This window comes from Scyliorhinus canicula, chromosome 9 (assembly GCF_902713615.1).
Source record: "Scyliorhinus canicula chromosome 9, sScyCan1.1, whole genome shotgun sequence".
NCBI classification, from domain to species: Eukaryota; Metazoa; Chordata; class Chondrichthyes; order Carcharhiniformes; family Scyliorhinidae; genus Scyliorhinus; species Scyliorhinus canicula.
The window spans coordinates 70597227-70614322 of record NC_052154.1 but is presented as its reverse complement, the minus strand read 5'-3'; the positions used below and the strand labels follow the sequence as shown (position 1 = coordinate 70614322).

General features: G+C 42.9%; 1 protein-coding gene across 3 annotated transcripts in view; it reads left to right on the top strand.

Annotated features, from left to right (window-relative positions):
* Positions 1-308: 308 nt before the first annotated feature.
* Positions 309-17096, top strand: part of LOC119971401 (nuclear pore complex protein Nup93-like) — a 123775-nt gene continuing 106987 nt past the window's right edge. Inside the window, exon 1 of one of the 3 annotated variants that reach the window (XM_038806875.1) lies at positions 309-410. The gene's annotated coding sequence lies outside the window, so the exon portion shown is untranslated. Of the gene's footprint in view, positions 420-17096 lie in introns of all 3 variants that reach the window. The other 2 variants (XM_038806876.1, XM_038806877.1) reach the window with 2 other exon arrangements.

Here is a 17096-nt window from a genome sequence, read left to right as displayed (position 1 = left end):
ATATATATATATATATATATATGTTTCTGGAACATACCTCTTCATTCACCTGAGGAAGGAGCAATGTTCTGAAAAAAGTGATTCAAAGCAAACCTGTTGGCCTTTACCCTGGTGTTGTCAGACTTCTTACCTAATCCAACCTGCCTCCCAACCTCTCGGACAATGGAGAGGGGCGCGCGGAGGCCCCTGGGACTGGTTATTGACCAATGCAATTGGGAGGATGGGCGAGCGCGGTGTCCGCTGGGTGTCACCGAGAGCCAATGGGAGGCCGGCGAGGGCGCTGCGCATGGCATGCCGGTATTTACCCTGCCCAATGGTAAGGGGCGGCTGGCGCGTGCGCAGTGGTGAGTGTACCGGCCGGGACAGGTGGCGGGAGGACAGACTGGCTCGGTGTGGATAGCACGGTAACGGTAGGTCAGGTAGGGCCTGCAGCACTGGCTCACTGAAACCCACCGCCCGTCTCCATCCCTCCCCACCCCATCGATGATAACAGGGACAAATCCCCACGTGAGCTCCGGCTCCGCGCCGCCACTGCAGGGGATGCCGCCGGTTTAAACAGCTCCTGTTAACAGCACATTGTGGACAGTTGGTCTCTCTGTCGCCTCTCAGTCAAAAGGGCTAGGGTCATGTCCCAGTCCCAGATACATTACCACTGGACTAACACTTCACTGCAGAGCGTAGAGAGCTCCGAGTGTAGTGTTTCTGCCGCTTGGAGACAGCTGTGTTAATGGGTTGGCTTGCCAGGAGGAGTGTTGCTGCTAATGGGGAAGTGCTGGGGTTGGGGAGTGCCATGCTGGAGGGGTGGTGTCAGGAGGCATTGGTGCTTTGTGTGTGGGTGGTTGGGGGTACCATGCTGGTGCCAAGGAGAAGTGGTGTTGGGGGAGTACCGGCGTTGGACTGGGGTGAGCACAGTAAGAAGTCTTACAACACCAGGTTAAAGTCCAACAGGTTTGTTTCAAACACGAGCTTTCGGAGCACGGCTCCTTCTTCACCTGAAGAAGGAGCCGTGCTCCGAAAGCTCGTGTTTGAAACAAACCTGTTGGACTTTAACCTGGTGTTGTAAGACTTCTTATTGGGGGAGTACTGCATTGTCAGAGTGGTTCTGCTATAGGTGCATTGTGCCAGCTGGGCATTGATGAAGGGAGAGTGCAGCTAGTGTATAGGGGTGGGAGGTATTGCACTGGTATAGAGGGTGTCAGGAAGCACTGTGCTGACAGAAGATCTGCCTTTTGGATAAGATGGTAAACCAAAGTCCTGTCACTATTCGAAGACGGTATCTTTTCTCTATAATTTGGCAAGTGTGCCGCTTCCATTGCACACTTATTCTTGAAAGCATTTGGGTTGTAATAGCAAATAAATGGTAATAGTCAGTGTCTAACAGTGCAGTCATTAAAATAAAATTTTGTTGTTCTCCCATGTTAGGGCATTGAGTTACGTTGCTTCAGCACACAGTCAAACAAATCTGAAGTTTTAGTTTCTGTTCCCTGGTCTGCTGAGTTAACTAAATTCACCACTCAAAAATTTGTCCAATATTGAGTTGGAAACATTTCCTGAAGTCCCCTGTTTTGGGGTCCCAGTATTGTTTTGCATCATCTAAGACCAGTGGAAAATCAGTGAAAAAGAGAAAATACCAACAGAAAAGTGAAATATAAGACAAAGCTGTTTTAAAGTTGTATAGAGAAATTAGAATGCATCTTTCAGAAATTGTGGTTTTGACATGAGGGCATGATTGGGTTTGAATGTGACTTACATTCTCCCCTCCAATGCCCCCCATCTTCAGAACAATATTCAGATGTAACCAAAATGGGGTGTGATTAATAATGCATTTAGGAGTGGTTTTGAATTCCGTACGTGGGCAAATCAAGCTAGTTCAGAGCAGCAAAGCAATCTGAAGGGAAATAAATTTAAGCCTAGTCATCAAATGTAACTGGGTTTACTGTTCAAATAGATGAAAGTGTCCTTTTTTAAATACATGCCTGACTGGAAAAGAGCAAATATTAGGGAGATGTAAGATAATGGTGCCATTCCAGGACTGCTTGGCTGTCATTGAAGTACAACACTGAAGGAATGTTGCACTGTTGAGTGCTGACCAAGGTCCTACCTGGTTATTCATGTGGATATAATTGATCTCATAACACCATTCAGAGAAATGCTGGGGATTTTGCTTGATGTGATGGCCAATGTTTATCCCTCAATCAGGATTGGTCTTCTGTATATTGAAATGACAAATATAAGTTTTTGCAAAATTGCTGCTGTAAAATTAGGAGCATGACTAGCTGAGGGAGATTGCTGACATACTTATCAGGTATGTAAACTGGAGGCAGTCATTGGCACAATGTGGAAAGAAATACAGTATATTTTTGGGGAGAAAAAATTAGCGCAACAAAGCATGTCTTAAATGACATTCTTAACAGTGTGGGGGAACAGAGAGATCTAGCAATGTAAATATATTGATGTTTAAAGTTCTGTGTGCACTGTTAGAGTCGGCCATAAAAGGGAAAATATATTCTGGATTTTACAGATAGGAATATTGAAAGAATGTAAAAATCTGAAGAGAATAATGAATTGCAGAAAGTGAAAGGGTACAATGTGCATATTTGGCCATCCCTGTTTAGAAAGAATATTTGAACCGTATAAATTTTAAAGCGTATAATGATTCAGTAGAATGACACCATGCATGAAGATTATGTAGGGAAGAAAGAATGTGGTAATGTAAGTTTATTTGCTAGAGTAGGGAAGTTTAAGGGGGAAATCTAATAGAGGATTTTAAAATTGAAAGATTTTCAGAAGGTATATAGTGACGTACTATTTCCATTGATTGACAGATCAGCCATGAGGTATAGAGTCAGGATTAGCATTACTTAAGAAATGGAAATAGGAGTCGGATGTTGAAACCTGTTCCACCATTCTGTACAACTATGGCTCATCTATTTCAGCTTCTTCCACTATCCCCATATTCTTTAATCCTCTTTTAAAAAAATATAAATTTAGTGTACCCAATTCATTTTTCAAATTAAGGGGCAATTTAGCATGGCCAATCCACCTAGCCTGCACATCTTTGGGTTGTGGGGGTGAAACCCACGCAAACACGGGAAGAATGTGCAAACTCCACACGGACAGTGACCCAGAGCTGGGATTGTGGCCCCTGTGACACTCCACTGGTTACAGATTGCTGTCCTGAAAATGCCAATCTTATCCCAACTCTGTCTTTGGTTAGTTAGCCAATCCTCTATCCATGCTAATATACTATCTCTAATACCATTATTATTAAGTAACCTTTTGTGCAGTAACTTATCAAATGCTTTTTGGAAATCCAAGTATATTACATCTACTGGTTCCCTTTTATCTGTCCAGCTCGTTACCACCTTAAAGAATTCAAATAAATTTGTCAGGTACGATTTCCCCTTCATGAAGCCAAGTTCATGCTCAATTTCTCTTGTGTTTCTAAATGCTCAGCTATTATTTCTCTATGATGGACTCAACAGTTTCTCCAAGCCAGTGACATATGTTAAGTTACTTGGCCTACAGTTACTGTTTTTTTTTGTCTGACGTTTTGAATAAGGTTGTTACATTGATAGTTTTCCAATCCTCTGGGACTTTTCCAGAATTTAAGGATTCTTGGACGATTACTACCAGTGCATCCTGCAGCTACTTTCTTTAATATCCTAGGATGCAACCCATCAGTCCAGGGGACTTTTATCAGCCTTTAGCCCCAATAGTTTCCCTAGTACTTTTTCTCTAGTATTGAGTGGGATTTTCTGATCAATCTGCCACATGTTTCATGGAGTTGTGTAGTCATTGGCCGATAGTGGGATCTTCAGCTCCCGCCACTGTCAACGGGGTTTCACATTGAATGCACCCCACCGCCGGGGATCCCAGGGTGGGTGTGTGGCCTTGGTGGGACTGCAAGATCCCGTTGGCGTGAACAACCAGAAAGTTTAATTCCTCTTCTCTCTCTCTCTTCCCCCCTCCCCCCAACCACTTTGCCCCATGATTATTGAGTATTTGTAGAATGCTGATATTATTTATATAATGCCTCTGCCATTTCCTGGTTCCCCATTATTATTTCCCGAGTCTCATTCTCTAAGGGATCTATATTCACTTTGGCCTCTCTCTTTCTTTTTACACATTTAAAGAAGCATTAATATGTCTGTTTTTGTATTACTTGGTAGTTTACCCTCTCGCTCATTTTTTTGTTCATTTGTTGTTTTTTAAAACTTTCCCAATCCTCTGTCTTAACACTTACCTTTGCCACATTGTATGTTTTTTCTTTCAGTTTAATACAGTTCTTAACTTCCTTGGTTAATCTTGGTTAACCGTGATTGATTTATCCCCTCCCTAGAATCCTTCTTCCTCACTGGGATATATCTTTGTTGTGAGTCATGAACTATTTTCATAAATGTCTTTCATTGCTGTTCAACCGTCTTTACTGCTAAACTCCTTTCCCAGTCCACTCCAGCCAACTCTGGCCTCAATGCTTTGTACTTACCCGTATTCAAGTATACCAAAGTTGTTTCTGACCCAAGTTTCTCGCTCTCAACCGGAATGCTAAATTCTGCCATGTTATGGTCACTGTTTCTCCTATTACTCTGAGATTGTTTTTAAAAAATCTGCCTCATTACACATTACCGGATCCAAAATAGCCTGATCACTGGTTGGATCCACAACGTGGTGTTTATTCCATTATGAATTCTTCTTCATGGCAACTTCTGCTAATATGGTTTACCCAATCCACATGAAGATTTTAAAATAAAATTCCAATTAGGGAGCAAATTAGCGTGACCAATCCACCTACTCTGCACATCTTTGGGTTGTAGGCGTGAGACCCACGCAGACACGGGGAGAATGTGCAAACTCCACAAGGACAGTGACCCAGGGCCGGGATCGAACCTGGGTCCTTGGTGGTGTGAGTCACAGTGATAAGCACTGCGCCACCGTGTAGCCCGATCCACGTGAAGATAAATGTCACCCATGATTAATGAACTGTCTTTTCGTACATTCCCTCATTATCTCCCGATTTATTCTCCATCTTACAGTATAGCTACTGTTAGGGGGCCTATAGATTACTTCGCCAGTGTCTTCCCCATATTACTTCTTATCTCCACCCATAGGCAGTCTACATCTTCTGATTCAATATCATTTCTTGCTAAGTTATTTATTCCATCGCGCACTGACAAAGCTACCCCACCACCTCCATCCTGACTGTAATTCCAAAAAGTCACATATCCCTGAATATTAAGTTCCTTGTATCATAAAAATATTAGTTTGTTTGCAACCCTGAGGGATGAATGGGTGGAACAAGCACCACCAACTATCCATTTATTTGCAGTATCATTGAGTTGTACCATAAAGGGATGGCTGGGGCCTTCTTCAAAAAATAGTCATAGAGATTTTTCAGATTTATTTTTTGCATGTGATGGGAAAGTCAGGAGGAGCAGGGGTGAGTCCTCTGGAAATCAGAAAAATAAACTCCTGCTTACTGCCAGTACACGTGAGATTTCTCATTGCTTTGTAGGTTCCTCCGGGTGCTCCGGTTTCCTCCCACAGTCCAAAGATGTGCAGGTTAGGTGGATTGGCCATGCTAAATTGCCCTTAGTGTCCAAAGATTAGGTGGGGTTACAGTGATAGGGTGGAGGTGTGGGGCTTAAGTGGGGTGCTCTTTCCAAAGGCCGGTGCAGATTCGATGGGCTGAATGGCCTCTTTCGGCTCTGTAAATTCTATGTTCTCCCCCACCCCTGGAATCATCTTCTGCTCCCCAAATAGTATTTCACTCTCCGTAACCGCTTTGCTGCCTGAAAGTGGTGTTTGGCATTGATAATTCACCTTCAGCATGCAAACAAAACTTGTGCCTCCCGGCAATTACAATGAATGGGATGCGGGATCGCACTGCCGGCCCATAGTGTACCGGGAGGTAGAAGCATCTCTAGCAATTATTCCTAGCTGTGGGACACTTCCCAGGCAGCATCATTGCCTAGACCTGTTCCCACTTTAGTGAGTCCAGCTCCAACCTAATGCTCGGCCATCTGGTAACAAAAAGTTGCTATAAATCTCAGGGTGAACTCCAGCCCTTCAGGGTATAGAATCAAACTTGCCTGTTGCAATCTAGCATAGATATTAGATGTAATGAAAGGTTGCTTTGAGCGTATGGTGGCACAGTGGTTAGCACTGCTCCCACACAGCCTCAGAGTCCTGGGTTCAATTCTGGCTGCAGGTAACTGTCTGTTTGGAGTTTGCACTTTCTCCCTGTGTCTGCATGTGTTTCTTCCTGGTGCTCCGGTTTCCTCCCACAGTCCAAATGATGTGCAGGTTAGGTGAATTGGCCTTGCTAAATTGCCCCTTAGTGTTCAAAAGGTTAGGTTGGGTTACGGGGATAGGATGGAGGCGTGGACTTGAGGCGGGTGCTCTTTCCAAGAGCCGGTGCAGAGTCGATGGGCCGAATTGCCTCCTTCTGCACTGTAAATTCTATGTAAGAGAAGGAGTTTGCCTTGAAGAACGTAGCCAAGATTTTATAGTCAGCGGTGAAGGAATAGAGTTCACCATTCCTCATGCTTACTGCTCCTCACAGCCTTTTGGGGCCTTCTGAGCAGCAGTTTGATAGAAGTATTCAAAATCAAGAGGGTTTGGAAACAGTAGCTGGGGAGAAAATTGTTCCCACTCATGAACGGATCGAGATTGATAGGAAAAACATTTAAAATACTTGGCAAAAGCAACATGAGAAAAAACTTCACATACAGTAAGTGGCTGAGATCTGGAATGCACTACCTGAGAGTTTGGTAAAGACAACTTCGCTGAAGCATTCAAAAAGGAATTGGACTGTTATCCAAAAAGGGAGAAGGTGGGGGAATCACACTCAGTGAATTGCTCAATCGGGGAGCTGGTGTAGACACCATCAGTTGAATGACTGCCTTCTACACTGTACCGATTCTGTGATTTCTGGTTCTTTCAGTTCAGTGTCACGTCCTGTGCAGGGTGTTTGTAATATGTAGGAGTAGGGCTAGCAATAGCGTGGTTCTTTAACCAATCAGATTAAAAAATCTTCACTGAATCACAAATCTTGTCTAAAACAGGAAGTATACATTTTGAATACTTAGTTCATAACAAAACTCGTATGTAGAAAGTGAAACAAAGGGATGAAAAGAAAGCTATTCTTAAATGCCATAATTGCTCAAAACCAAGTTGACTAATACTTGAGTGATTTAACTGTGTAGTCTATGGACTAGCCTTTCAACAAGTATTTTTGTAAGCTTTAAGAATGTGCACACATTTTCCAACTTACCAGGCCATGTCATATTCCTTAATATGGGTTCTGTAAAGTCTGTCCATTTTATTCAGCATTTTATTAATTTTACCATTTGTTGTTGGAATCCCATTTTGATTGTGATACCTGAAATCCTGTTGTTCAAATATTGTCCATGCATAATCAGCATTCGGACAGGATTCTCGGCATAAATTTTATTTTGGTGTTGCTATGGTTGAACAGCAGTCTACTTTGGGGACCTAGATATGACCAGTCTTTTCTACCACAGCTTTGCCTGCTACATACATGTAATTTCATCAATTACTAGTTACATCTGGAATGAGAATGCGGGCTTTTGTGCATGCAGAATCCAAAATGCATGTTGAGGGAAAAATAGATAGCTGCGGAGCTGACCTGCTGAGAAAGCCAACAGTGTAATTAAACTAGCTCACTTCAATGTGCTCTTTGCCGCTATAATATGCACATCATATATTCAATCATGGGTAATCACATTTGTAAGGCATAGATGTTTGGCTTTAGAATAGGAGAGAACTGTTGTCAGGTTAATTTAATACAATGTAATGTATCAAATTAAGCAGGAATGTAGTTAAATTGTTTTATTGGGTTAGATCTTGAGACAGTTTTGCTCCAGGTTGCCTTTGGTTATGTGGTTCATCCAGTACACTGTAAAAATATATATAATGAGATACTTTGGGATGCTGATAATCATGCTCTCTTACATCAAGGTCAGCACATGATTTAGCTCAAATAACTATGACGGTCGAGTAGAAGATTTTTTTGTTACATAACAGGTATTATCCAGCACAGTCAATAATGTTGACTAACCTGTGCTGAATATTTGTATCTGTATGACTGGGGGGGTTAGTAATAATTTTGAACATCGGTTCTAATCCGATTTTAATAGTCTAAATGTTCAGTAACCTGAAACCTTGCACCAGATTCTCCGGAATATCCTCAAATGTTTTCTGGGTTCATGTTGTTGGCATAGATCCATAGTTTATTCATGCTGTTATTATTTGTCGGTCAGACCTAGTATGCAGAATGGCTGCCATGTTTGCCCATGTAAGTTACTTCAGTGAGTAACTGCTGTGGCAAGTGTCTGGGAAATGTAATACGGTGCTGTATGAATACATGTATGTATTAAATTTTGGCGTGAAGTTTTGCAGAAAGTGATGTTGATGGACCAAGGTGTTTTTTTATTGTCTAGCCTTTCCCAAGTAAGGTATCTTGGTGGTCTGTAATGCATCATGAAAAGTTTAGGATCTTGGGTCATCTTGTTGTGTATATACCCCAACAAATTATTGGTGTTCGAAATTTATAGTTTGCAGTAGAATCTTCTTCATGTCATCAGACAGTCTGATTTTGATTAATCCGACCATCAGTTTGTTTTGAGGAATGTAATTAGGGAGCATGTTGCCTACGTCTATAAAGTGACAGCTAACTGTTTGCGGAGTGCGCATTCAGGCGAGGTCATGAGCTTTTCCGGTTCTTGTTGATTAATGAGAGTCTTACTCAGCAGTCTTGTTGCATCATAATGCCAACTACTGAACGTTGCAGCTGCAATTAAGATGTCACTTTCTGCATGTGATTGATTTTTCGAGCAACGTGTTGTGTTTTAGGGAGTGTTACAAATTGTCGCATATTGCCTCAGTCTTTGTCCACTGTTATTCGATCATCTACATATTCCCAAATATTTAATACTCAGTAATCCTGATATCTTAATTTTTAACCCTGTATTTGCTCAGCAAGTTCTGACCTATTTTTATTTAATATTAAAAGTGTCGCGCTATTCTTTGCTTTACAAAGTCGGGAAGTGCTGGAGGTTTTGTGTAGACTTTGACAGATTTGCATTTTCTACCCCCTCTCGAGTGTTGAGTTTGTTAAATAGTGCCCATATTAGGAATGACATTTACTCAGGACATAACCATTTTCTCAGCCATTTCATGCAAGACAGGAACTTCTTAGTTTCATCTTGGTAAACTATCACATGATGCATTTATGTACGGTTACAGTTTAAAACACTCTTAACAAGTTAGTGTTTCCTATGATGCAAGTTACTGTGGATCATTAGCTGCCAGTACAAGAATGCTGTAAGTTATCTCTCATTGCTCTTGTCTAGAATAAAATGCAAGCAAGACCGTTGTTGCTACTTCTGTGGTGAGTGTGCTTAACACTCAATTTGGCTCTGTTTCTGGTTCTAAGCTCTGGAGTCGCCAGGTGCCATTAAGACACCGCCACAAGCTTCAAGGTGAAGTTCAAAGCAATAAAACCGTACACCAATTAGTAAGTCCAAACAACTAGAGTTTATTATAATACAATTATAATAACTACCCATGCACACGCTAAAGGATTAAACTTACTCCTACCGCTAAACAACTAATACTTATCTCGAAGGAACTGCTGGGTCAGGGAACAAGGCCTCTTGCTCTGCTCTGGTCTGCAGACTTCAGATTGCTATCAATTGAAAAGGGGGTCAGGAGTGCCTATTTCTGGTAGCGGACGTCGTTAGGCACTTATTTGTTGGTGGCTGCTGCTCGACGGCTGGAGTAGGAGACAGGAGACTGAACCATGTGTGGGACCTTTCTTTTATAGATCCCAGGGGATCCGCGCCCCTTTGGGCGGACTCCTTTACCTGCTTGGAATCGATTGGGTCTCTTGCCCAATCGATTATGTTTGAACCCCCCAATCATAGGGCAGTTCCTCGGTCGCTGGGGCGGTTCTTGGGACTTATTGTTTTGGGCTTCTCTGGCTCCAAAGGGTCTGGCCTTCCATAGAATGTATCGATCTATGTTTAACTTGTTTCCATTGTATCTGGGGATTGCCCGGTATTGCCTCATTAGTATGTTAACTGGTTTCTTTTCACAGTGCTGTCTGGTTTCTGCAACAGTCAAAACTGGTTTCTGCAGTCGTCCCAATATACAATCGCTTTGCAAGCTGTTTGCCTTACAACATGTCCATTTTCCCTGCATTCCTTGCGATCTTCCATTTTGTGTTGGGCAGTGGCCACCCCAGGTGGCTACACCGTATACTGGATATGAGCAGCATGTCGAGATCATGTGTTTTCCAATGAAATGTGGTTTTTAATGAATATATATTTACAAATATTAAACATTTAAGAACATGTGCATTACTTTACATTTGAAAGAAAAATTTGTCAAATGAAAATTGTGCAAGTTCTCACTTTGTACAACTAACAGATATTTCCCTCATGACTTGCACTTAACCTAACCACTAATACAATTGCTGATTGTATGCCAACCCGCCACTTTTTTTGTCTCCCTATCTTCCTGATTGTAAGAATGCTCCATATTGTTTGACAACTGATTGCAGGAGAATTGTGGATTTTCCACCAGTTGGTGTATAGTGCTATGCCTTGGTCTCTTCCTTTGAAATGTCTAAATTGTTCCAACAGCCGGCTTATTTTTGTGGGGTTGCGGGTGGGGTGTCCACAATAAGTAAAAGCTGTATGGTGACTGCTTAGCAGCAGCTGGATCCTAGAATGTTAGAGAAACTGGTCAGCCTGTTCTCTTTCGGAAGTGTTTATAAAGGTTTAATGTAGCCTGTCATTAAATATTTCAATTTTGGGTAATTTAATATTTTAAAGAAATGGAGGCATTTCAAATACCATTCTTTAAAGGTTAGTTGGCTTTTGAGAGTTGGAACCCCACACCTAGGAATCTGTTGTTTTTTTCTGTGTGGTCCTATTTGATTCATGTTCGGGGAGTTTGGTGGGGTTGGGGGGGTTGTAAATTGAGATATGATTTAGAGTATCAGGACTGGTGAAAGCTCAGCATTTTCAGTGAGTATTTTGTGGGAACATTCCGTGTCGATAGGGGAAGATGGGCTGTGGAGGGGGGAGTCCATGACAAGTGAGTATAATGTAGAATTAAGATCACCTTGGGCAAATACATGGGTGTTGTAAAATAACAAAAACTTGATTTAGGTTGCATGTTTGCAAGTAGAAAAATGTCTTGCTGTGCTTCTTAAAGGTAGAATCCGCATGGAGAGAGCTTGTGTGGAGCAGAAATACCAGCATCGATCTGTTGGGCTGAATGGTCTGTTCTAGGCTGTAAATTTGCACACAACTTCAGGAATAACTGCGGATTCTGAAGTGAAGAAGGTGGAAGATGTGCAGTTATCAGAATCAAAGGGATGCTGAGTTTCTGGACAATGTTATAGGGCGGCACAGTGGTTAGCACTGCTGCCTCACGGGTCCAGGGTTCAATTCCAGCTTCAAGTGAGTGTGCGGAGTCTGCACATTCTCCCTGTGTCTGCGTGGGTTTCCTCCGGGTTCTCTGGTTTCCTCCCACAGTCAGAAGATGTGCAGGTTAGGTGGATTGGCCATGCTAAATTGCCCCTTAATGTCCAAAAGGTTAGGTGGGTTACGGGAGTAGGGTGGAGGTGTGGGCTTAAGTAGGGTGCTCTTTCCAAGGGCTAGTGCAGACTTGGTGGGCTGAATGGCCTCCTTCTGCACTGTAAATTCTATATGTATAGGACCATGGAGGTTATGTAAATGGATTTGGAAAAGTCAGGAAAAGGTTTAAGTATAATGTGGTGGGTTACTAGCTGCAGCAGAGTTTTGAATGAACATGAATTTAATGTCAGATCGGTCAGGAGAGCACTGGAGGTGAGAATGCGGGTGCAGGCACAGGAAGGGTGCCGCAAAGGTGTAATTGGATTAAAGCATATGGGGTTCGATGCTTGGCCCAGGATTGAATAGGATACTGAGTTTATCTCTTTCAGCCTGACATGATAATCAAAGGGGTTAAAATCTTGTAAGGGTACACAATGTTTGTTGGGAAAGCGTTCTGGTGACAAGAGGGGTTGAGGGAATTCTGTGCATGATACCAAAACTGAATTCATGTTGTCCAGAGTTAACATGTAAGAAACAAGTCCCCATTCAAGAGATTTTGAAGGTTTCTTATTATACAGAGCACAAAATGGTCAGTTATAACAGCTGGAATTATTGATTTAGTTAACAAGATATTTGTGTTATTCTGGTTAGGTACACTACAAATTTATAAATAATGCAATCTAAACACTCACAAGGGAAACTGAACAGAAAGGAAGAGGGTGTGGATGACATTTGGAGCTCTAATGTTATGTTAATTTCCCAATTCTATTTTGATATTTACTATGATTTTCCATTGACGAGCCTTTTATCGAGTTTGGCTGTCCTCGTGTTTGATCCCCTTACTTTAAAAAGTTGCTCATAGTTATGAACACTTGTCTAAGATCCTCATGGGGAACCTGACTGGTAAAGTACATTTTCCTGGATTTTGCTTTTGTTATATACAGATTGAGCATTGGATACAAAAAAGTTCAGCCACCCTGGTTCCTCCCTCTGGTAGAAATGGGAGTGATTCAAGGCCAGCTGTTTGTTTATTTTTATACTCTCAATCATTTACACTTTCACAGTGTACTTGCTAAGGAGACAAACAGCTCAGTCATCTGCAAAAATTGGCTGCATAAATACACTTGTAAATTTGCACTATAAGTAACCCTATTTTTTTGGCCTCCAGTTCTGAATTAAGGCACCGTGGGTTAGCATTGCTGTCTCACAGCGGCAGGGACCAGGGTTCAATTCTGACCTTGGGTAACTGTCTGCGTCGAGTTGCACTTTCTCGCTGTGTCTGCGTGGGTTTCCTGCAGGTGCTCCGGTCTCCTCCCACAATCCAAAGATGTGCAGGTTAGGTGAATTGGCCATGCTAAATTGCGCCTTAGTGTCCAACGGTTAGGTGGGATTACGGGGATAGGCCCACTCTCCTGCCCTAAGTGGAGTACTCTTTCAGTGGGTTGATGCAGACTCGAATGGCCTCCTTCTGCACTGTACGGATTCTATGACAGAACACACTGCCACAATAAACAAAAAGTTACCCTGGTGTATCCAAGTGTACCGTAAACATAATAAAGAGCTGGTTTCAAAAGACACGTACTGTCAAGCAATGGAAATAGGTTTAGTATTTTTCCAACCTATTTAAAGTTCTGGTTCTTCGTGAAGTTCTGAAGTGAGAATTGAAACAGCTTCAATTTTTAGATTGATGGAAGTAATGAAGTTGAAGATAACATTTTCAGCAATCCAGTTATATAAGACCAGATGGTTTGTGAAGTCACAAATGTAGAAAACATTTCTAAGCACTTGAGTTGTGATGTTGGATTCACAGTAGTTATTGCATTGTGGAGATGAGCACACTAATTATATATGCATACAATATGTTTACAGTCAGTGTGAGTTCTCGGCACCCACATCATGAGAGCCACTGCAATGCCAGATCAACCTCTCTATGGTCTGTTTATTGGTTTTATTATCTGGCTTAACGTAACCTTTTTGTAGCCAGGGATATACATGAATTTGAAATTCTTGACCCAGATTTTACACAAACTCAGATGGAAATGTAAGATGAGCATTAAAAAGCTTAATTTGTGGAGCGCTTTCTACTGCAGCAAATGACTAAGTACTTGGACCAGTGTTTAATAGTGAGAAGCTTAGCTGTGTAATTCCCTGCGCTGGCACCAATTTAAAATTCTGGTTCCTGATTTTTATTATTTAAAATACAACGTTGAGTCCCAGACACGTTTTTTGTTTGACCCACCATACTCTTATGTCTCCTTGTCTAATCACATTGTTTTACTTTGTCAAATCTCTTTTTTTTGTGAATTTCCAACATGTCAGTTTTCAAGCCTTTTAAACAAGCTGAATAGATTTATGTTGAACATCAAGTTTCACATGGAGATTCATGCATTTCTAGTCTACTGGCCGTGTAAGGCCTACTCTCATAAATTTGACCTGTTGATTTGAGGGTTATATTTATTTTTGAGGATGAACAGATTTGTTTGGGTCCTTCCCCTCAAACTGGACATTTTAAACTGAAGACATTGATTTGTGTAGACCAGGGGATTGTGTGTTTGAATGTTGTCATTTCCAGACATTGAACATGAAGCAGATTTGAGCAGTGAAGGAGAAAGAACTGGTTCTTCCTGACTTCATAGTCTAATTTTGTTGGGGGAAGAGAAATTATGGATGGTGTGTTTGGATCAAAAAGGGACTGGCTTCAAGATGACATGCATCCTGTTGTATTACATTTTTCACAGTTTGTGCAATTGCCGTGTCTGCGTGGGTCTCACCCCCACAGCCCAAAGATGTGCAGAGTAGGTGGATTGGCCACGCTAAATTGTCTCTTAATTGGCGGAAAACATTAAAAAAAAAATTTGTGCAATTGCGAGGCTCTGAATATAAGGAGGATTGTTAGGCCACTATCCCTTTCAATGTATACTTGCTGCCTCCTAAACTGCTGTGCTGTTGCTTTCCTCCCTTCCCTTCCGCCTCTCCCCTACAAATCCCATGTTGAGAAAGCAATTTCTCCTGCAGCTCAGTGTGTAACAAACTAGGAAGCTTCCAGTTTTAATTATAAGGCTGTGCTGAATTAACTCGTCTTCACAAACTGTATTTCGATTGGGCTCAGCAGCCCTGGGTTAGGGGAGGGAAAATTGACTAGTGTTTCCACTCTTGGTCATGGCCTGGTGAGGATAGGTTTGGTCTAGGCTCTTCACGAACTGTACATGGTTATAAACAACTACGAAACAGAACCACCCAGAGGCCTTGTTCATCGTGGCCGGGGACTTCAACAAGGCCAACCTCAAGAGTGTACTGCCAAAATTCCACCAGCACATCTCCTGTTCCACCAGGGGCATCAACACTCTTGGCCACTGCTACTCAAAAATCAAGGGCGCCTACTGTTCCATCCCCCGACTGCACTTTGGGAAATCAGACCATAAGACGATGCTCCTTCTCCCAGCATACAAGCAGAAACTCAAGCGGGAGAATCCAGTTTAGAAGGACATGCAGTGTTGGTCCGACAAAACAGAAGAACTCCTTTGTGACTGCTTGGAGACAGTGGGCTGGTCCATATTTAAGAACTCAGCGACCAACTTAAATGAGTATGACACCACCATCACAGACTTCATCAGCAAATGTATGGACGACAGCGTGCCAAAGAAAGCATTACATACGTTCCCCAACCGGAAACCATGGCTCAATCACGAGATTGACTCCTGACTGAAGGACGGGTCTGAGGCATTCAAGTCAGACCTACACAAGAAATTCAGATATGACCTCCGCAAAGCCATCCAATTTGCCAAGAGAGAATATCAGACCAAGCTAGAGTCACAGACTAGCCGTACAGATTCTTGGCGGTTGTGGCAAGGCCTAAACAACCTAACGGGTTCCAAAGCGAAGCCAAGCACCATTGGTCATGGCCTGGTGAGTATCTACAGCAACAGCGCACCCCTCCCCGATGAACGCAATGCATTCTACGCTCAGTTCAAGAAGGAAACAAATGATTCGCTGTCGAGTGCCCATAACAGCCCATAACACACCCATACCCACCATCACAGCTTCCAAAGTCAGATTGGCTTTCCTGAAAGTGAACCCTCGGATATCGACGGGTCCAGACGGGATCCCTGGTCGTGCACTCAGAGCCTGCACTGACCAGCTGGCAGATGGTTTTCATGGACATCTATAACCTGTCCCTACTCCGCTCTGAGGTCCCCACCTGCTTTAAGAAGACCACCATCATACCGCTGCCAAAGAAGAACCAGGCAACGTGCCTCGATGACTACCATCTGGTGGCCCTGACTTCAGTTGTAATTTAACATTGAATTTACTGTACAGAAGGAGGCTATTCGGCCCATCGAGTCTGCACCAGCTCTTGGAAAGAGCACCCTACCTAAGCCCACACACCAACCCGGCCTTTTTGAACACTAAGGGAAATTTAGCATGGCCAGTCCATACTCTGCACATTTGTTGGACTGTGGGAGGAAATCGGGAGTACCCTGAGGAAACCCACACAGGCACGGGGAGAAAGTGCAAACTCCGCACAGACAGTGACCCAAGCCGGGAATCAAACCTGGGACCCTGGAGCTGTGAAGCAGCTGTGCTAACCACTATGCTACCGTGCCCCCTAAAGAAGTGCTTTGAGAGGTTGGTCATGAAGCGCATCACCTCCATACTCCCAGAACACCTTGATCGACTGCAATTCACATACCGCCGCAACCGGTTCACAGCAGGCACTATCTCCCTGGCCCTACACTCATCCCTAGAGCATCTCGACAGCAAGGAGTCCTACATCAGACTCTTATTTATTGACTACAGCCCCGCCTTCAATACTATAATCCAAGCCAAGCTCATATCAAAGCTCCAAAACCTAGGTATTGGCTCCTAACTCTGCAACTGGATCCTTTACTTTCTAACCCACAAACCACAATCAGTAAGAATAAACAACAACATCTCCTCCACAATAGTCCTCAATATCAGGGCCCCGCAAGGCTGCGTTCTTAGCCCCCAACTATACTCCCTGTACACACATGACTGCGTGGCAAAATTTGGTTCCAACTCCATCTACAAGTTTGCTAACGATACGACCATAGTGGGCTGGACCTTGAATAACAACGGGTTAGAATACAGGAGGGAGATAGAGAACCTAATGGAGTGGTTCAGCGACAACAATCTATCCCTCAATTCCAGCAAAACTAAAGAGCTGGTAATTGACTTCAGAAAGCAAAGTACTATACACACCCCTGTAGCATCAACGGGGCCAAGTGGAGATGGTTAGCAGTTTCAAATTCCGAGGGGTACACATCTCAAAATCTGTGCTGGTCCACCCACGTCGACGCTACAACCAAGAAAGCACACCAGCGCCTATACTTCCTCAGGAAACTAAGGAAATTTGGCACGTCCACGTTAACTTTGGCCAACTTTTGCAGATGCACCATAGAAAGCTGGCTGCATCACAGCCTGGTATGGCAACTGCTCGACCCAGGACTGCAAGAAACTTCAGAG